This window comes from Dromaius novaehollandiae, chromosome 13 (assembly GCF_036370855.1).
Source record: "Dromaius novaehollandiae isolate bDroNov1 chromosome 13, bDroNov1.hap1, whole genome shotgun sequence".
Taxonomy (NCBI): Eukaryota; Metazoa; Chordata; class Aves; order Casuariiformes; family Dromaiidae; genus Dromaius; species Dromaius novaehollandiae.
This window is the reverse complement of record NC_088110.1, coordinates 15,203,887-15,225,985: the sequence shown is the minus strand read 5'-3', so window position 1 is coordinate 15,225,985 and position 22,099 is coordinate 15,203,887. Positions and strand designations below refer to the sequence as shown.

Genomic DNA, 22,099 nt, shown 5'->3' with positions numbered 1-22,099 from the left:
GGGCTCATAAGCAAATGTATTTCATGTTAATGCATTCTGTCAGACAATCTAGTAAAGGTAATGTTGTCTATAAACAGTTACTAGCAAAAAATAATTAGTCAAAGTTTTATTTCCCTTTCGGCCATCATTCACATTTGGTTATCACGGTTACTCAGTGCTCAAACAGAAATAAAAACAGTCAGTAAAGATTTGAGAGATCATGTGAGAAATTACCTTCAGCTGAACAGCTAGTTCTAAGTGCTCACTGGCACAGCCAGAACGGTCACTTCCCTGGTGCTTTAGTCCATCCTCCTGCTGTCTCTTGCAGTGCTACAAAAAAAGAGAGGGGATGAGGTCCTGGTTCATCATTCCTAATTCTGAATGCCACAAAATGATTTCCAAAATTCAGATTTCACATCATCACTTCTGCTTCTAGAAACTCATTTATTTCTCACCCGTTTTGCATTTCTGACCTGTTTTGCTGTTTAAATAAAAAAGATTAATATTGTTACCTTAGCTGCTGTTGCTTCTGTGTATCTGTGCGTAATATATATTTTGGTCTGAATTTATTATCCTAAGACCTAGGATTATGAAGCTTTTGTTTCATATGACAAGTTTTGCAACCATGTATTTTTATTTATTGTGCAAGTTAAACTGTACAAGGACTTAACTAACTAAACATATATTTTCATGAAATAACCATGGCAACTGAACATACCCCATACTGAACATATCTATCTCCTGAACATCATCTCCCACAAGAGCTACTCAGACATCACCAAGGCATTTTCAGTCTGCAAATAAACTATATATCATGTTATTGTATATTCTTAAAAATATAATACAGAAAAATGTAAAAGCTGTTTTCAAACTGCAATCATAAAGGTATCTAAACAACTCCTCCAAAATATTTAAGAATCAGACCTTCATCATGATAACAGCTCAGTCTAAAATAACACTACGTGGAAATGACAGCTACAGGATTTATAGAATGCCCGTTATTTATTTACCACTACAAGCCACAAATTCGAGACAAGCTCTATACATACTATAAGATGGTCTTGCCAGATGTTTTAAAGTGCAAAAATGTAATACATTTCATATATTGTTTATTTCTCTCATGAAGAGAAAAAGGCTTTTATTCAAATTACTAATTTAGATTTAATATGTCCAACTCCTCTAATTATTTTACTAGTGACTGCCAGGAGAGTCCATCCATAGCTATTAAGATTCAAAAGATGTATTCATCAGAGGGCACTCTGGCAGCAGCCTGAATTAGCCACGCAAGACAAAACCCCTGTTCATTTTTGGAAAATGGTAATAATTGGAAGCAATTGTTTTTTCTAATAATGTTGATGTAAACTACCCTGCCTATAACTGACTAGAGTAACTGATTTTGCTTTTCTTTTTTGTGATATTCAAAACAGGCTCAGAAGCAAAACCTCTCATGATAATGATAAAAATGCCAATTCTTCGCTAATAGGAAGGGCTACTGTGGGACTGAAAGGGCTTTTCTTTAGCATGGGGTAATGTCCCTGTATCTGACAACACCAAAACAGAATTGTTTTCCAGCAGGTGAAGCCATTAGTATGAAAATCCCACCTTTTGAACAAGGACGATACCTAGTGCTTATCACCGTGTAACTAACTGATTAGGGCTGTGCGACTTTCCCATTTCCAGCTTAGCAGCTAGACAGACAGAAGAGGAGGGAGAAATCTATGTCAATCAAACACAATTTGCTTTGAAAAAAAATTCCTCCAAAATGAAAAACTAAAAAATTGTATTTGGTAGTCTAGAGAAAGGTACAAATCATGAAAAGTTCATTTGAGGAACTAACAAGGAAGGAAATGCCAGAACTGCCGAGGCAGCAGTCTTCCTCAGTCCCTGGCACGGCATTTAGGCCCGCGGGACCTAGAGACCGGGGATGAGTTTCTGTGGCCGGGTGATCTACAGAACCGGCCCAGGCGGGGAGTGGGGAAACCTGTCGCTGCCGTTTGTGTCTGAGCCTGAAGCCTGCCTGTTGTCTCAACCCACGTCAGTCCCTGTGAAACAGCCACACAGACCACTTTGGTAATTAGCCTAAAACACAAAGGCGAGAGGCAAAGGCTAATTGCCAGCCTGTCTTTGGGAGAGCAGTTGGGAAAAGTTAGAGCCAATGGCCAGCAAGAAATGGTCCTCCAAAGTTTGTGAGGAGACTAGTGTGAGGAGGAGGAGAAAGGGAGTGCGAGTTTTTGCCGGGTTTCTTTTTTTCTACTTGCGGAGTGAAGTTATGCTGGGAGCTGAAGAGAGCATGACTCACCTCGAAGGATTATTTTAAAATGAGACAGATACACAGCTTAAACCAATCTCAGGACGACTCCTTTCGCTGCCTGAGGAGACCGAATCCTGAACGCCTGAGGAGCGCTTCCACCTTTACAAAAGAGCTCTAATCATCATTTTTGCAACTTTAAGGGATTATAATCTTTCCATTTTTCTTGGGCAATCAAACATTTACTGGAGCAGAAACTATAAATTGAATCTCCCACGTCTCAGTGAGAACTCTCACTATATACCTGGGCTCATTCTCTGGGTGAAGACAGCCCCAAGCAGTTCACACAAAGTAGACCAGCTTGTGCTTGAGTTAGAATTAGCTAAAACACCGTGGGGGTGGGAAGCGGGGCCCAGAACTGTGCCTGTTTATTTACCCAGCGGGAAACGGTCCCAGCGGAGGAGCGGAAGAGTGCCGAAAGCCTGCGCAGTCAGCACGTTACGCAGGCGTCGGAGTGCCCCAAATGCTGACTCGCTGCATTCTTCCCTTCATCCTGCCCTTAACATCTTTTCCGAGCTGAAGTTATTTGGCAGATTCAAGTAATCTCAAGACGAACAATGCTTCATTTTTCTAGGATTGTGCTATTCAATGCATTTAAACTTATTTTGCCTCAATCTACACTGTGGGTCACTTCTGTGCACTTTCTAAATATTGATTACCCAAGTCACGATCAGTTGAAAATCCTTGTTTGTTTTTCCTTTTTTGTTTTGTTTTTGTTTTGGTAAAGCTTTGTTTGCACAGTTGTGTGCCAGAGTTGGGTAGCTCCGTGGGAGTCATCAAGAACACCATTCCTTTTCCTGTTATAGCAGCAGAAGATATTTTAATTGAGAAGTTTGGTCACTAACATAAAAGCTTTTCCCTTTACACTGTGAAGAACAGATTATACATGTAGCTAGTGTAGTTTAAAATCATTGAGTTCCCATGTCTTTAGTTTCATCCATTGAAAGTTTTGATCAGTTCAATATTAACCACAGTCCAGCAAATTACATGATAGTATGGAAAAAATGAGCTGTAAGACCTGCTAAGCACTCCCTTCCCTTCTTTTATTATATGAATAGAAAAGTTCAGTGCCTTCAAACTGACATGAAGGTGTTTAATGTCAGAACTTAATAATACAGCATTCATTAAAAGCATAAATACAACATTTTTGCAGCTTAGAAAAAATATTTCCCCAAGACAAGTTAAAAGTATGTAGCTGTATTGCCTAGTGTTTTGCTGGATATCAAATGACCCTTTAAAGCCTTCTGACATTCTCCTCAGAGCTGAGGATTGAGGCTATGACCTTTTCAAAGCCTTCCAAAGAGCTTCACAATCAACCAACTCTTACAGAGAAAGTTTCATTAGAGGCCAAAGACTTTTTTTGACAAACGTGGTTGCACAGTTGCCCTCTCCCATGAAAAGGAGGCAGCAAAATCAGTTGCTGTTTGAAGAACAAGCAGCTGTTGGTGCTGAATGAGTACAGGAGACTTGTTTGGTCATCTGAGTCCAACCTCCAACACGGGAAATTCTGATTAAATACAAGGAAAGAAATTTCACCATGAGGGGCCCAGGAGTCTCCATCCTTGGAGATATTAAAACATGACTGGACAAGACCTGGAGCAACGTTATCTAGTTGGACCTGCTTTGAGCAAGAGCTGGACTAGGTGACCTCTACAGTTCACTCCTAACCTAAATTATTCTATGAAACCACCAGTGAAGTTAGCATCCTTCCTCCGGTGTATTTGCAGTGCTAAGAAGGGGAAAAGTGCTCAGAGCAGGTGAATTGCCTCTGGATGAGTGAACTGTGGTAATGGTAACTGTCAAAATCTAGGACAGATCTGAAATCTGAAACACTACAGATATCATCTAGCAAAAAAGGGAGGGATTTCTACCCAGATGCAAACAGAACGGGGTGATATGGCTACTACTATATTTTAGTAAGGACATAAAAAATAAAGGCTAGCAGCCTCCAGAGTAATGGATAGCCTTGGCTTTTTGCTTTTACTCCCCAACGTACTATCCTGTTTTGCCAGTATTTATGGAATTTTTTAATTGCTACTAGCATATGGCAAGGAATAAATTACTATCACACTGGAAGCAAAGGAGAACACAGGAAGGAGACTGAGTCAAAGTCTCTATATGCTGATTTTGTAGCAGTAAAATTTACAGACATCTGCCGTTGAGGTCCATCCTAAAGGCACAAACTAATATATTCTAAATACCTAACAGACAATTACTCATACTTACTGTGTTACTGAATCTTGTGGTTATTGAATAAGGAAAAGAAGTTACCACATGTTGCCAGTTAAACAAATGAACATATTCATTCTCCTGTGTATATGGATTTAAACTTCCTCCTTATGTTTATCAACAGTATTGGCTAAAGCATTGCCTAAAACCAGAGCCCTACAACAGGCAAAAAGGGAATGAGATCATCCTCAACAAGAGCTGCTGAAGGCCTCCAGCACCGAATATACAAAGTAATAGTAGCTTCAATGCTTTTAGAAGGCATTCCTGTGGGCAACTTGTCTGAATATCACAATAAACCACTTTTCAAGAAGGAATGAAACAATCCATTTGGTATAAGACAGCATTAGGTAAATAAACTTATGCAATAATATAGTAAATAATCTGGAAGAACATGATGTAAATATTGGTCCTCTGTTTATTGCCTCTCCCTTTCTGAGATCTCTTTTCCTCTACTGAAGACTCTTCCCCACTCTAGTGGGCATCAAACAATGCCTCACATCCCTAGGCTTTAACAGAGAAGTCACAGCCTCATTTTTCTATTAACAGTATCATTCTTGTCTCTGTCAGCCCTTTGGTCCTGCAGATGCCAGACCAGAGCCGTTCAGCTCTGCAGACTCCTCCGTGGCGGCGCAGACCGGCCCACCAGGCGCAGTGTGCAGCGCCTGCATGTTAATGCTGCTTTGCAGGTATTCTGCGGTGGCTGCCGTCGGTGATCATGCCATTTCAGAATCCCCTTTTCTTATTCTCTACAGTTTTGTCAATCAAACCAGTCCATTCTGTGCCATGATACCAAATGCCAGCCCACCTGGTTTGTTAGAAACTTGGCCAGCAGGCATGCCAGTGACATTTCTTGTGCTAACGTCCTGGAGAGGCTCCTCACCCCACTGATGCTTGCCAAGTCTAATTTCTTTTCCTTATGCAGAATACATATGAAAAGCTTTTCCCTCATTATTTTTCAGAAGAGTCATGCTTTTATCAATAGGACATTGTCATTAATAGTTCTATTTATCTCTATCCAGGTGTAATTTCCCCAGGTAGGAAACAATTTCCAGCTGGGGATTGCTGGAAGACAGCACATTCCAGCTGCTTCTTGCACATCCAGAGGGGCCGATGTTGATGGTGGAAGCAGATTACTGCAGCGCTGCTCCCACTGACAGGAGCAGACAGCAGCGACTCAGGATAATGCACATGTACTTCCTTTCACTGGCATTGCTAATTGTGCAAGGGAGCTGATTAGGCAGACAATTTTGCTCTCTGTGTCAGTTCAACCCATAATATATCTAGTGAGAGCAGCAAAGCAAGCACCAATTCACACACATTATAATTTCACAATCACTGCCTCCTAGAAAGGGAATCGTGGCTACTCAGTGGAAGAAACAGTTGGAGCAATTTTTGTTCAATGAATGGCTACAGAAAATTCAGCTACAAATGATCATTTTCACCTTTGCCACATTTGCTATATCAGCCTTCACGGGAGCGTCCTGCCCAGCGCCTGGGCACTCAGGGGCAGCGAGCTCTTGACTCAGCTCAGATTTACTGCTCCCAAAGCTTTGAAGATTGACAGCTTCCGCAGCTGAAAAATACCTGTCATATGAACACCTAAGAGGTCTAGCAAAGCCAAATCATTCGAAAAGAATCTTAATAAGGAATTTAGTGACTTCTGTGAGGAAAGAATTTGAAAACAGAGAGTCCAAAAAGGTGTTTATTAGTGGACCCTACTTTATTCTCCTGTTTAAATAATCTCCCTTACATGTTTCTAAAATATTCTTTCAAGAAAGATTACAAAACAGGACTGCTTTCATAGAGCAAATTATGAGAAACATCCTTATCAGTCTTACCAGGGTCAAACTTTGGAGAGAAGCTGGAGGGGCTCCATCAAAGGGAAAATATGTTGTTCTGTGGCACTGCACAAGCTATTAGAAAAAGAGTGTGAGAGTGCACGACTCTCCTAAAGTACATCCAAGGACCTCCTGTGACTCACAGAGGCTGAAAAAGAGTAGATTCAACTTTTCAAGAAGGTTGTTTGAATCACTTAATCCTTGTTCCCTAGTTGGTGATCAATGGGGACTAACAACAAAGAATGACTCAAGCGATGTCAGGGAGGTTACAAGGTCTGGGGTATTTCATGACAGTTGATTCCCTGCTCGTAAACGAATTGTGAGAGGAGAGAAATACGTTATGGCTTCTTTTATCCCCTCAGCACAGACCCCCGCACCATGCTGGCTCTCTCCAGACCGCCTTGTCTTCTGACAAGAACAGGGGGGCTCCCGGGAGTGCTTCCTGCCTGCACAGCAATGCATGAAACAGTCACGTCAGTGCAAAGGCAGGGCTCGAGACTTGGAAACGTCTGCTGAGGTCCTCTGGGCTGGTCTGACGCGAGCAGACCCACCCTTGAGACCTGCGCAACTCTTGCTTTACTCATATGACCACTGGAACCAGCTTTAATTGGAGAGGGAAAAAAGAAGAGGAACCTTTCAAAACAGCTTTTGAAAGCCCAGGTATTCTTTCTTCTTTTTTTTCCCCCCAGAATTTAGAAGTATGAGAGGAAATTTCTGTAAACCAGTGAAAGACGTGACAGCTGTAGTCAAAAAATCTTTTTTTCTTTTTAAGGTTATGAGCGCTGTACAGCACGGAAGAGCGGAGGGTGCTCCCCGCGCTGCCTGCTGCCGCTGAAGGCTGGGGCGCTCGGTCCCAGCGCGGGCGGCCGCGCAGCCCAGAAGTGCCCTCCCGCGGGGACTGCCCGACACCGAGGGCACGGAGACCTGCCTCCATCAGCGTTTCCGACCCCAAACTAGCTCCTTTACAGATGCATGCATATCTCTGTATTACATCCTGCACTTTTAATATACCCTAAAGGCAAATTTAATCTCTTTGATTTTGCTTTCCCTCAATAATTTAGTCACACACATCCTTACACAGCATATCCACGCACTCACACAGATAAACAAACAAACGAAGGAATGAAAACCTGTGAATTAATCAAGCTATTTCCCTGAAGACTCTGGAAGAAGAAAGCTAGAGAAATTGTAAATGATATTTCGATTTGGGAGGCAGCTGGATTTTATCACGATGGGGCCATCCAAACATATAAATATCTGAGATGAGAGGGAAGAAGATGAAATGAAATGGATGGAAACATTTGTGCTGTCAGTAAGATGAAAGAACAAACTTGTGGGCGCAATAGAAAATGATTCTTTAAATTAGGCCCATATCCTTAGCATCATATTTAATATCCCTTGCAATAACCAAAAACTATTCTTGATATTCGCAAACTTGAATCTAAGCTTCTCTTCTCCCGTACCAAAGCTTCCATACATAATAAATGTGCTCCCCCCAAAAGTGAACTAACGTGGCTGTCAGCAGCCCGAGGTGAAGCCGGCCCTTGCAATTCATTTGTTACTTGACCGCACTGCCCGCTTGAACATTAATACAGCTATTTACTGACCACCACAATGGTTACATACTTCTCAATTATAAGCCTGTGGCTTCAAATTATATTTATAAAAAAGACATTCATTTCCATTCTATGTATGACAAATTTAGTCCCAGAATGAAGGTCCAGGCTGTTACTGCATTTAAGCACAAAAGGATCCTGATTCTTTAACTCAGAAATGTCTCATTTTATCAATAATCTCTCAGCGGTTATTTTCTGCCCTCCACACTTCCAAATTACAGGTACACAATGAATATTTAAAATGAGCAAACAAGAGACTGAACTTATTCTTATATTAAGGCATCTCCTAAAGAAAGAACAGTAGTCATTTTAAATTATTCCCAGAAAGTTAAGCTAAACAAAAAATTTAAAAAAAGAAAAAGAAAAACTGTTCCCTGAGAATTTTTCCAGACTGCAAAATTCACAAAATGTCTCAGAATAACTGATTTACCAAAAAAAAAAAAACAAAAAAACAAACAAACCAAACAATTACAGCAGCTCCGTAAGTGATGGTGAATGTGAAATGGGTGGTTGCAGCATACGGCATACACTTTGGAGTCTGAGGAAAGTCCTTTTTTGACCAAGGCAATTACAGACTTCTCTAGTGACAGAAAGGGACACTCCATCAGAAAGACAGATTTCTTTTTTGGAGGTAGAAGATATAGTTTCAAAATTGGCATCCAGATGGGGTATACATTTGAGTTAGCCATCTAAAGGAGCCGATGCTGTGATGGCCATCTACCATCCATTATTCAATATAGCAATACCTTTACAAACCTGGTATTCAACTTCTGCTTGCAGAAGAAACGAGCATTTGGGATTTATCCCAAGGCAGAAGTAGACGCCCAAATATTTAGTCTAAGATCGCACTGGCTACTTGTCTGCTGTCAAACAACATCCAAAGCAGGAGCCAAACGGCACCAACATTTCCATTAGTTTAGCGCTGCTTCTCCTGGACTTGGCGAGCAAGCAGAGGTTGGAGTGGTCTGCGTCTAAATGTTTAGAGGTTTGATTATGGAAATAAGACAAAATGCTAACCATCGTGGGCTGAGTTCAAACCTTTAGAAAAGATAACACTCCCTTATCTCTTTATTGCGTATGCCTCTTTTTATCTTTGCACAGTCCTTTCCCTCTCTGATCTGCAGAGGTGATCTTTTCACCCTGTTAAATCATCCTTATCAACTCTCTTGAATGCAATAACCTGTTTGGCATATTACTGATCTTTTAGGATTTGTATTTCATATACTGTGTTCTCCTTTTTTTTCCTGGTAAGTAACTCCAGAACTCAGGATTGCTGGATAACTGCTTGATTTCACAATTACTTTGTGCTAAGGGCTGTTTTTTCTGTTCTCTGTTCTAAAACTAACAACAAAGATTCAAAAAGTGAAAAGATAAACCATCTCGCTTCTCCCTCTCTGTCACACACACACAGAGTTCATTTAATTAAGCACACTGTGTTTCGGGGGGAAATGCCTCAGCTTCCTAGATGTTTTTACAGAACAGAACAGAAATCTGCACATACCAGATGCAGCATCAGATAAATCAATTTAAATCCTCTCTCGGTCCGTCATCTGTTTTGTTACCGTGTGGTAGGTTAAGTTTTGTGCACTGTTTGTGGAAGCAAGACAACCAGGCCCTAACAATAACCTGTACTTATAAAAAGTATTAAAAGGATGCCAAGAACGGCAATGGTGGCACAAGGATACCCTTGAAAAGCAAACTCCCTAGTACCAGGGGTTGTGACTCTGTGGGTGTCATTACCTGGAAAACATATCGCCCTTTTCTTTAACGGTCGATCCACCTGAGAGTCTTCTCTCCTACGCCTGATTTGATGTAGGTTTGTAAAACAGAAGAACGGCGCGTCGGGCTGGGCTGGCTGGGCGTGGCGGGCGTGCAGGGGAGCGGGGCTGTGCCCCACGCCCGGCCTCTCCCCCCCGCCAGCACCAGCACCAGCACCAGCACCAGCACCAGCACCAGCACCAGCACCGGCGGCGGGGGGGGCTGCGAGCCCAGCGCCTCCCCCCACCCCGCGGGGAACACGGCAGCAGGGAGCACGCCGAGACTCACACGCGTTAACCGTAGGAACTGGTGTGAAGAGAAACACTCAGAATTTGGCTCAACATACGGAATTTCCATCAAATACACTAGGCTTTCCTGTTCTTCTAAAATAAAAAAGCACTTTGGATTTCCTTAGTATTTATGACAGTATAAGCAGAGACTCAACAGCTCCCCAGAAAAGATGAATTCTTTATCTTTATACTCACAGTGCTATAACTAGGGCTTCTTTCATTCATAGACAGGCTTCCTATGTGATTAATTAATAGCATTAAAAAATAGAATTTTGGTATTTTACCATTTTTGTGTCAAGTTCTACAGTGAACTGTGGGGTGGTAATACAAGAATAATTTAGAGATAAATTAGCATAATAATTAGAAGCCTAAAAGTCTTTATAGTGTTTTTAATATTTATGCTTGATAAATATTGCTCTATTTGTCAGTTTATACAGTATAAACTGAAACTTAATGTAAGAAGGTTATTAACATAAAATTAGCATAATGAGTAAAAAGCAAAACACAAAGGTAATCAAAAATAACAGAGGTTGTTTCCTGTTGCCTCTCTCAAAGGACATACTTTACACCCCAAAACCTGCATTCTGGAAAACAAATTTCATTTAAATTAATTATGAAGTTCTATTTTAACTGTGAAAAATGGATATCTTTTAACAGTTCTTCCAGAAGCTGCTTTTTTGTCCCTTTCGAACTTCTTTCACACATTTGAGCCTCCGAGGGAATGAGATGGTTGTGGTCACGCTGCTTCGGAAAGGTGACCCCAACGGAGAAGCCGTGTCTCCGGTGCAGCTCGGAGTCAGTGATGTGCGAAGGGGCCAAACGACACCAAAGGACACAGACTACAACAGCATACCTTGAGACACCGACAAAATATAAAGACAGATAAACAGCAGTAGGCGAATGATAATATTATCTCTACCAGCAGAACTATCAGCCAAATAATTACTTTGGTAATTTTAAAATCATATGTGAACATAACAGTTAACCGCATGCTTCAAAGACCAGGAAGCCCAACTCTGTTATCAGATACTTGACATTTATTTTTGCTGACTTGTACAGCTTTCTAATCATATTCAAATCTCTCTTCCCAACCAAAGTTTGTCCCGTACTTGTGAAACTCTTGGCTTTCTAACCCCGTCGTTGAGCCAAGGACGAGGCCATGGCAGAGGGGAGAAAGAAGGCCAAGACTCCACAGCCTTCCCTGAGCTCCTCTCACACGACCTGAATCAGGTTTACAAGGGAAAACGTTACGCGAGGGGTTAAACGTCACCGAAGGGCATTTCAAACTATTTGGGCATTTCAAAACTATTAAGTCACTATTCTTTGGGAATAAATATAAGAAGCAGCTAAATTCTGTTCCGCTCTCAGATGCTGAAACAACAGCAAACATCTATCCAGAGCACCCACCAGCCCCCCAAAGGAAGGCATGGGAATGGAAGGGCATCCCTTGACTTTGCTTTGAGAAGATTTGTTTATCTATGAAAGATAAAAGAGGAGAGAAGCTGAAAACATGGACATCTTTAGGCCCAGGCATCTAATTCTCCAAGGGATACAGGTAGCTGGAAGACACTCCAGGACAGAGCTGTCCCCCCTATGTCCTCTTCTCCTTATCTTAGAGCAAGGGAGCAGTTGTGGGACTCACTGCAGCAGCTCTGCGGTGTCTGGAGACTTCTCAAAGCATTCGGACAATAAATGCTCATTTCTCCACTTCTGTGATGCCTTATGAAACAACTTCCACAAGCACATGCCTGCAAAGAGTGCTGTTTGGAGGATGTGTCCGGCCTCGACACTCACCGTGAGCATGCACAGAAGACCACCAAGTCCAAGGCACGCAAGTGGCCTGCACACTCAGCACTGCCACCTCCAACGTGATCTCCCACCACTCTGTCCTTCCTGCTGCTTAAAAAGAGCAACTATCACAAGTGCCCAACTACAGCTGAAAAGTCAGCAGCCACCTTTGACACCCTTTGCAGTCCCCAATGATGAGACAACAGGTACAACAGGACGTTTGCACAGGTGACATTTTTTTTCTAGCTGAGAAAAATTATCACATTCTTGACATTTCTGCTGTAGTTGGGACAAGGAGTCTGGGTCCTAATGTCACTGGCAAAGCTAGATCTCCTTGGCAACATATACAGTATAACATAGCTCAGGATTATTGTTTTTCAGTAGCACTTTTATTTCTACGGTCCCTGCTATGGTGTTAGTCACCAGAGACAATTCTTCTTTTATGCTGAAAATTCATGATCCTTTTCTCTCCACCAGTCTCTGTAAGATACACTAATTACCAGCGTAAGGATTTGTAGAAGAGATCTGGAAATAACAGAAATAAGCCTTTAAACAGGCATAATAATTATGCAGACACAACAGATGCTAATAACAATTTTCAATTCTGTGGAAAAATGATTAAGATTTAAAAGTGCAATAACAAAGAGGCATGAGAAAAGTGCAAGGGGGTGCAGATGACACGAGACACAGTCTGTGAGATCCCAATCGCCGATTTGAAAGGAACTTCCACTCTGGAGTCATCTCGAAAGCCTCTCCTCAAACAGCGATCTGTCCACCTTCCACATCGTCCCCCTCCTTGTCGCGACCCCTGGTTCTGCTAACTACCCAAGTTATTTGAATCTCCATTTCAGTTTTCTGGCATGCGCAAATAGTCAGACAAGTCATAAAAACAAGAGTCCTGAGTATCTGTTTGCTAATAATTCTCCCAGAAGTTTCCACGATGCTTTAAATATTTGCCTTTAGCATCCTGGGCAGACTGCAGTAATTGTATCAAATTTTTTATATCTTCATAGGGGCAGGGTGTTGTTTTTCACGCAGTATGATGTGTTATGCTATGTTCCAGTGCAGAAACAGTTATTCGGCAGCAATGAATAACACCCCACACACACACAAAAAGCCAAGTCTTCAAATTACCACCAAGCGCAGAGCTTAATATTATGAGCGGTTGAAAGCTCATAGCTCCACTGGTGTTAGTGGTAGACTTCCTATTAAGTCCAAGAAATTGTTTGTTAAATTAATTAAAGTTCTGGGCCATCTCTCCCATCAATCAGTCTTTCTTCTGAGCACGTACCAATTACTGCTGAATAAACCGTGACATAACCCATTAACTCAGCACAGGTTTGCCAGAAGTTATAGGTGCTTTGAGATCCATAGGAATGAAAGCTGCCATATAAATCTAAGGTATTGCCATCGTTTGATGCTCCTAACGAACGTCTGCACTGAAGCTACCTTAACGATTAAGGGTTGACATCATGGTCGCTTCTATCAGAAGTCAGGACTGCAATTTCATCCGAAGATCAAACGGGCAGATGAACTGGCTGGCGAGGTGACGGGGCTGACATTAAAGCTGAGACACTGGCAAGGGATCCCAGAGACCCAAGTATTTATGGAGCTGTCCTTTACAACATAACAGAGAGCAACAATCTGCCTGAAGAATTTTCAGACTAAACCATTTCTTCTCCAAGTGTCTGCACAAAAAATAGCCCGGCAAATTCCACCGCACTGAGAAGCAAAGATGTGCCCCTACGCACTCAGTATTTTTTTGAGAACAGCGCACATCTCCCCTTCACACAATAAGCGCCAGAAGCTACTGAAAGCAAAACGACTCAGTCCTCCCCCGAGCTGAGTGTCCCAGGTCTTCTGTGAGCTAGTGACCGCCACAGGGGCACGCCGGCTGGCAGGGGACCGCAGCTAGCTTCCAACAGGCCCCCAATTGCTCCTTCAGTTTCTTAGGGGAAATTTGCAGCTAAATGCAACTAAGTTTTTCACCAAAACTGCCCTGGTAGCAGGGTCGCAGCTCACCCATGCAAAGCCGATTTGGGCAGAGACGTGCAAGCGCTCCAGCCGTGCCGCAGCAGATGCCGCCTCACGGAGAATCTCGCAGCAGCTGCAGGAGCGCTGCGGCCGGCCCGGCCCCTGCCTACCGCCCAGCCCTGCACGGGCGGATCAAGGCCCAGACTTTTCCACCATCTAGTGGCTAAAAAGTTACGGATAATAAAACCAGTCCAGTACCACCTGGAGGTATGCCTTCTTCTGGCGTTAGTCAGGCTCCTTGTTTTACAAGGAGATGGTCAAACCGAGCTATTTCACAGCTGCCATTTGCTGCTTAAGCATCTCATTCTTCATGGTTAAAAGAATTCTTACTCCTGTGGTTGCAGATATAACATTTACAGTAGATTGGGCCCAAGGATAACCCTTGGAGGGACATTTGCCAGCAAAGGAAAACAAGAGTTTCTCATTTGCATTAAACGTATTATTACCAGACACAACAAATTATACTACTTTAAATGTATGAATTGGTACCTAAATCACTGCTGACTGTCACACTCAAGAAAGAGGAGGGTGATCATCACAGCAGACAGATTGCAGTAGAAACACCACAGTTTGATAAGACTTTGGGAGACATTAAGGCCGGTTTGAGAGCGTCCCAGCACCCGCCTGGCTCTCCCCCGGGCAGCTGCTGCCTTTCTGCGCGCCCGGCTCCCGGCAGCCGTGGCCTTCTGCACCGCCCGCTGCCAACAGCCCCGGACACTGACGGGGTGAAAAATCCAGCCAGTACTTAAAGAAATGTGCTCTAAAGATGTCAAAAAGGCCTTTTCTCTTTTTCATTGATCACAAGTGCTTCCTTTATATACATCCTTCAAATAAGTGGCCTAAATCTGCTCTGTAAGCACACACAAAGACCAGATATTAGCATTTCTGGTATTTACTGAGATTAATTTGGAGACTGTTTACAGAAAGTGATAAAAATAAGACACCGATCTGGCTTTCTGTTGCTCTCTGGCATACTTAGCAGGAAAAGCACACGAAGCGCTCAGTCATAATCTTTTCTGTGACAGGTTTTTGCAGGAGTTAAAAAGTACAAAAAATAATGGTTTTCAAAAACGTTTCAGTACTTTATAATGTAAGCAAGAGCCAGTATGAGTAAATACCTCCTTTCTTTTGCATTTCCAGCAAACAGCACCACACGATTAGATCTCTCGCTGCATCCCCATGCTGGAGCAAGCAGTGAAAGGAGAAGGCATTTTTCATGGGTGGTTTCACCTAGTGAGGCTAACGCTGAAGTATCTAAATGCTCTCCCTGAAAAGAGCTACTGAACGGCAGAGACTGCTTAAGAAGACAGAGCGATACTACAAACAAATAGATGCCCTCTGCTACATATACCCTATCCATGTTAGATAAAGGTTTAAACTGTTTTTAGAGTTCTCCTCTAATCTAACTCCTCTTGGAGGACAAAACGTTTAACACCTTGACAGGAAAAGCAGGGGTATTGCTAAGCCTACAGGATACATCTATATCTCCAGTCCAAAAATACAAAATAATGTAATAATATATCTCCAGTCCAATGTAAAATAATACACACAGTATTGACTAAACACTCATGTAGGAAAAAGTTTGGACAATGCCATTTTAAGTGTATTCCTCTACCTGCCACCAATCGATATGCACTCTGGACATCATTTTCAAGTTCAAAAATAACACAAAATCCCCATTTTCTACTAAAATATACAAGAACATTCAAGGGTACATTTCAGTAGCAGTTCTTAGTGGTTTAAGCTGTTACTGACTCCTCTCAGCATTATTTCCGGTGGTCAAAGCTAATATTGAACTACTGCAATTACATATCTATTTGTCCCTTTCTCCTGCAGACTTTTTCCAAGTCCATAGTGTCACTTGTCTACCTATCGAATGCGTGTGGACCGCCCTTCTTCCTCTAACGCCTTCTTTCTGTATGACCCACTCATATACTTTAATCTCTGTTTTCTCTCGCTGCAATGCTCTACACTGACTTTCTTTGGCAGTGGCTTTGACGTGAACCCCAGTCCAAGAGTGAGAGTTAGGCTAGGAAACATATGCAGTTTCTTACAGAGACCAGAGAAGAAGAGAACAGCCAAAGAGGGTCCTAAATTCAGGGCAGTGAGGATCTCTTTTACTGCTACTTCGATGTATTCGCGATAAAAGACTTTAAGCATTCCCCTATGATTGGTAAAGGAACTTGAGGAAAAGTAGTATCGCAAATTATTGCAAATTAAATTTAAAGCATATACATAATGGATATAAAGCAATCTCCTCTGGACAGACCTTGATATTTTACACATGGCGCATCACAACATGAACACCTCCTTTGATAAAAAAAACTCAGCATATCAAACCTTTCTGTAGCTATAAAGTGTCAGATATAACTGAAACACTTTCACCAAACCATTAAAAAAGCATTGAAAGAACAAATTGGTTTTGAGAACTAGCCTATATAAACTTTTTCTAAAATTTATTGCTTTGTGTTGTGTATTTGTTTCTTTCTTCCCAGAGCTGTGGCATTAACTGGCAATACGCGGCAGGGAACCGCACGTCTCCGAGATTCACTGCAACCTCGACGTAGCAACACGGCATAAAGCACGCCGCAGCCAGCGCGTGCCTGCACGGGCCTCGGCACGGGGGACGCCGGCAACTGCTGCACGTGCCCCAGGGCAGTGGCGATGTGCTGGAATCGGCCAGTTCCAGTTGGACTTTGAGTGGCCCAAGGTTCGGGGCAGCTGGTTGCAGTCCAAAAGCCAAAAACCCAAAGCCGTGCCAAGGAAGCGACCATCTTCCACGAAACACGCAGAAAGTTATCTTAAAGCTTTTAATTTGCATGGCTGTTTGAAAATTAATAATTGTCAAGTGCGGCTGTCTGCATCTTCGTGCAGCTGCATGTTGTGTTCATCTGTGCAACTCCAACTCGACAGCAACTTTGGAAATGTTCACCTCAGCTTCACGTTGCAAACTTCTCTGCAAATTCTCATGAACATCTGGAATGAGTACATTTGACTGCTCTTGGGCTATTTGTTCCCACTTGCCAGCCTCAGGCAAAGGATATCATTGATTAGCATGTTCAGCAAAGGCCCCATTTCGCTACACCTCCTAGCGCTGGTGGTTTCCATGAAGAGGACACCGGGGCTCATCAGACTGAGAAAAAACAGAATCTGACGTAGAACCATCAGACACGAAAAATGCACAAAGAGCAGAGGCGAGTATTCACAGCAGGAAGACTCCTAATTCAGGAAGCCTCCGTGTGACATAGAGCCCAATCTCTGCTCACTTCTCCAGGTGTTCAAAATGGTAAATGCTAGCTATTAACTGCTCTTGTAACTCAGGTTCTTGTCTGCAGACCAAGACTTCTCCAGCAGAATTCACTGATTTTTAATAATGGATAGAGAAACTAGCAAGTTGCTACAGATAGTTCATAAACTAGAAATGTGGCAGATCTCATTTAATAAATTATTCATTCTGAATTATTTTGCTAAATCTAATATACAGTACCTATACATATGGGAGGAAAAGACAGAACATTAACAGCTTTTAGACGTATTTTAAAACTGTTCATGTCAATTGTATATAATTTTCGAGGTTAATGGCTTTTTTGATACATAATAATGGAAGTCCCATTTATTGTACATATTCTAGTTGCAAAACCTGTCTCATCTGCATAATCAGAGACTGCAGCTGAGCAGTCCTCAGCATGTGGCTGTTCATTTGCTGGAAATTTAAATTTCAATTTTATTTTTGGTCAGCTGCATACACACTGCATTGACGGAACATGAGACAAAGCTTTTTAATCTAACCAACAAATTCAGCTCATTACAATCCACCAAGAATGTGCAGTAAACCCAGAATTTTGTGACAAAAAGCATTTTAAGCAATGATTTACAATGAATGTATCTTTTTGTTTTATTTGTTATCACCCAGAAAAATTTACGATGTTTACTCTTATCCAAAAAACTTCCTTCTAGCATGTAAGACTGCACTGGCATTTTAAATTTAAAATTAGTGTAGTAACATTCAAAATAAAGGCGCTCAGTTAGCAAACAAACCAAAAAAACAATTGAAGGGAGACACTTTTGAGACACTTAAAACTAACATTGAGTGCAATCGCAGAAATAAAACGGTTGCTTGTGCTTGGGACCCGAAAGAGGCCCTGATGTAAAAAAACAATCATCTGGGAACCCAGGCCTGACTCTGCTGGACTGCTAGCTAAAAATGCATCTTTTTCACTTGTAAACTGCATAGATTACATAGAGGCATTCCTGAGAGACACCAGTCGTAAACTGTCCTGCGAAAGTCGGGCAGCCGCGAGCGGCTCGCTGGCTGCGGGGGAGCCAGGGCGTCTGCACGCCGCGGGGCAGAGCGGCCGGCGGAGACCCCCATCCTCCCCGGCACCGTTTAGGCGACTGAAATCAATTTGCTCTAACGTTGTAACTACTACTTCCAATTAAGCCACGTTCATGATCTTTACAGAAGAGAAATATGGCTTAAAAAGATGAACAAGTCCAAACATTTTGAGTTCATGTAAGCAAAATTTCTACCAAAGCAACTTTGGGCTTAATTAAAAATGTATCTCATAATCACAGTAATGGGCCTTAATTTAATAAACTATTTTTACTGCATATCTTGGGAAGATTAACCTGGACTCCATTTCTCCTCAGAGGTGGCAGAAGTGTAAATAATTCAACTTGAACTGGCAAGACCTAGCACGGGACTTCCACGCTGGCTCTGCTCCCGGCAGCCCTCCTCTCCCTGCTCCAGGGAAGCGCGTTCCTCTGCCATTTAGCTGCCGCCACGGCTTTCCTCTAACTTTACAATAGATTACGTCCGGAAGCAAACATACGCCCACCACAGACATGTAGACATACTCTTTCTTTCCACCCAGAAATCCTGACTGGATGGAAAAGCGGATTTGGGACACTGGAGTAGCATTTCTTAACGCACCACAGCTCAGCCCCACCAATCACCGCAACACCGACAAGCAGCGGAAAGAGCGCGCCAGCGCGGATGGGTGCCGCAGTGCCGGCGGTTGGCGCCCGGCAAGGAGACCTTCTGCACTGATCCTGCGCAGGAGCTGGGGCAGACCTGCACCCAGGCAAAGCTTCCCGGGCACCCAGCATGCCTCGGCATCCGGCACGTCCTGGCACCCAGCACGCCACGGGCACCCGGCACACCCCGGCACCCAGCATGTCCTGGCACAGTGACAAAGCCTTGTGGTGTTCTCTGGTTTCCTCTGAGCAACTCGTATCTGAATTTCATTTGCTTTTCCTGACACACCTCATAAAACTCTGAGCATATTTCAGGCAAAACCAATGAATTTTGACTACTGCTATACAGGATGACCATTGATTACATGTATTCTGCTGGTGAATAAAGAGCTTTGTTTTCTTAGAAGTGAGCAGTTCTGTGCAGAATGCAATGAATTTATCAAGTCAAAGTCATCACTGAGCTTGTCTACAGAATATTTTATATGTATAAAAATACATACGTATATTTAGGTGCAGGATTCAAAATCTGAATCTACTGCGAGATATGGTTAGTTGTTACTCTCTCATCACTGAAAGTAAATCCGAATAGCTACCAGTGCATCGTGATATGCCACGGGCAAATTTCTAGAAAGAGGAATCCCTCCAAAAAAGAGAGGCACGAACAGCTTGGCCAACTGGCGCTTCACTCAAACAATTGGGCACCGCACCGGCGCTGGCTGATCTTCCCGGCCCCGGCTGCGGTCTTTGCTGGGCGCTCTCCAGCCTGCGGTGCGAAGCCTCGCGCCAGGCTCCCGGGATCCCACTGCCGCGCCGGCCCTCCCAGCGGCAGCACGCTTTTGGCCGCCGTCCCCGCTCCGAGGCAGAGCCGCGCTCTGTCGAGAACTTATCGCTTTGGGACCCGGCTGGCAGGAGCACCACGGTAAGCAGGTAAACTGGGCGGCCTCTAAACACAGAGTGATTCTGTGAGTGCTCTGCACCACGTTATCTTGCAGAGAGTAGAAATGAAGGTGAAATAAAAAGAGCAGTTCATAAAACCGCCTAACCTATCACTTTGGAGGACAGCATGATCTGGCAGACCGAATTAAGAGCTCTCAGTACAGCTCCTTATGTTGCAGCTCTAAGCATCTCCTTGTTCGATTAAGACAACTCAGTTAATTTGTATATGTCCCGGTCTCTCCTATCTATTAAATGACAGTACTCCTCTACTCTGCACGAAAATGCATGACGCATTATGCAATTAAATGCAATACGCATTAAAGAGAAAATGAGGACTATATGAAAATAATGCAACATTGCTGATGTCAGTATCAAAAACGAAATAAATAAAAATGTTTCTCTTGGTGTTTGCATTAGCAGCTTCAGCTATCACCAGGGGATTAAACAACATACTGTAGCAGTAATTCAACCAGGGGTTCAACAACTTAATCGAGAAAACATGTTTAAATGCTTAAGTTTTTCCATAACATGAAAAAAATGAACATTTCCAAGCCAGCAAAGCCTCCCATGCACCAAACTGAGAACAAGTCGTGCCGCTGTTTCCCTCAGCTCCTGCCGGACCCCACACTCGCGCGCTGCGCCCAGAGGCAGTGCCGTGGCTCCCTATGTCCCGGGGCTTATGACAGCCTTTTCTTTCTTTTTTTTCTTTTTTTGCATGGCATTATTTTTGTTAGGTCTGTTTTTTCAATGCATTCCATGATAATAAATTAAAAAACAAAACAAAACGCTGATGGTTGATAGCTACAGTTCTGACGAACCTCTCTAGGAAATTCAGTGCGTGCAGCTAGAGCAGCACGCTGAGGGCTGCTGAAAGAACGGAAAGGTAACTGCTTGAGTGAAAACTGAGGCAGAGTCTCACATACGAGCACCCATGAAATGCTTCAGTACTTATGAACATAATGCATCCACCATGAAGTTCTTTCCTTGCATTTTCAAGAGACCAGGGACTCTGTTTAATTATGTATATGAATAACGGGCAGTTTTCCCTTTCTTGTACTCCATTAACACATTACTGTTGCTTGGGTTTTCGTTCGCAAATTATTTGCTAGGTTCATTCCAAAAAGACAAAGGATGGCCCCTTCCTGAGGATGTTTCAAAACTATGGAATGAAGAGGGAATAGGAAGCAGAGGGAAACTATATTCCAGTTTCAACATTTTGAGTCCAAATCAGTTGAGGACAAGGGTATAAAATGTGTTCCAACCTGAAGGGCAGATCTTCAGCTGGCACAAAACGCAGCTCTGCCAGCCGACCAGATCCAACTGCTGTAGCCCTGAATTTTAGCACATCCTATCAAATGCTGTCAGTAAATTCACTACACTACCAGAAAACCCCTGCTATTATACGCCGTAAAATACTGACAGAATGGAATACTAAGTCCCAGATCACAGACACGATTTTGTCAGACTGATTTCCTTGAGTCCAGAGAAACTTTAGCCAAGATTTTGCTGTTAATGGCTCTAACTTCCTCCCAAACTCCGCAAAGCACTGGAAATTTTCTAGGCTGATACATTCTTCGTTAACTATGTCTTGAAATATCACAGATAGAAATTTCAGTGCTACTTTCTGCTACACTCAGAAATAAATTGAAAAGCTTATTTAAAATAAGAAATTAAATTACCAAAACAAGCCTGCTTTCCAGGTGTAATACAGGGTGTTCCAGTGGTTATGATGTCAGAGGATTTTTACGCGGCTGGACTACGACGGCAGTACTACCACAGCGCAGCATTAGTAACAAGGCAAGCAGCGCACTTATTCAAATGTGACCTATTTTTATCTTAGAGACAGGCTTTCAATTTTGAATACTGCTTTTATTGAAACGAGAATGAACTTTTTATAAGATTTAAAGATAATATGCTAAGACCATGGAGACAAACATATTCCCTACAGCAGCTCATACTTCTTCCTATAATAGCACATAAAATACAGCTAACCTTTACCAGCACACCTAAGCTGTTTGGAGAACCCGGGCTTCCTTTGGCGTGCCAGCAGCCTTCGCTCCTGAAGGAAGATAATGGAGTGAACCTGGCGACGTAGCCTTGACGCTTCAACCTGAAAAGGCCCTAATAGAAGATGCAACGAGCAAAATAATTATAATGAAGTTGTTTCACCTTTAGCCTAATGCAAAAATGTGAGGCTCTTGAATAACCAGCTGGATTTACATACTGTGAGTTGGAATATAATTATGTGACCTATTCACTGCTTCGGCAGCTAATCAGCTGTAACAGTTTCGTGAATCACACTCTTCAAGCCGTACTCATCTCAACTGCAAGAGCAGCCCTGCTAGG

At 42.7% G+C, this 22,099-nt stretch overlaps 1 long non-coding RNA gene across 1 annotated transcript in view; it reads right to left on the bottom strand.

The window, feature by feature from the left end:
- Window positions 1–22,099, bottom strand: part of LOC112987655 (uncharacterized) — a 174,648-nt gene that overhangs the window by 75,272 nt on the left and 77,277 nt on the right. The window contains exon 2 of the long non-coding RNA XR_010391472.1: window positions 214–309. This is a non-coding gene — a long non-coding RNA (uncharacterized LOC112987655). The remainder of the gene's footprint in view (window positions 1–213; window positions 310–22,099) is intronic.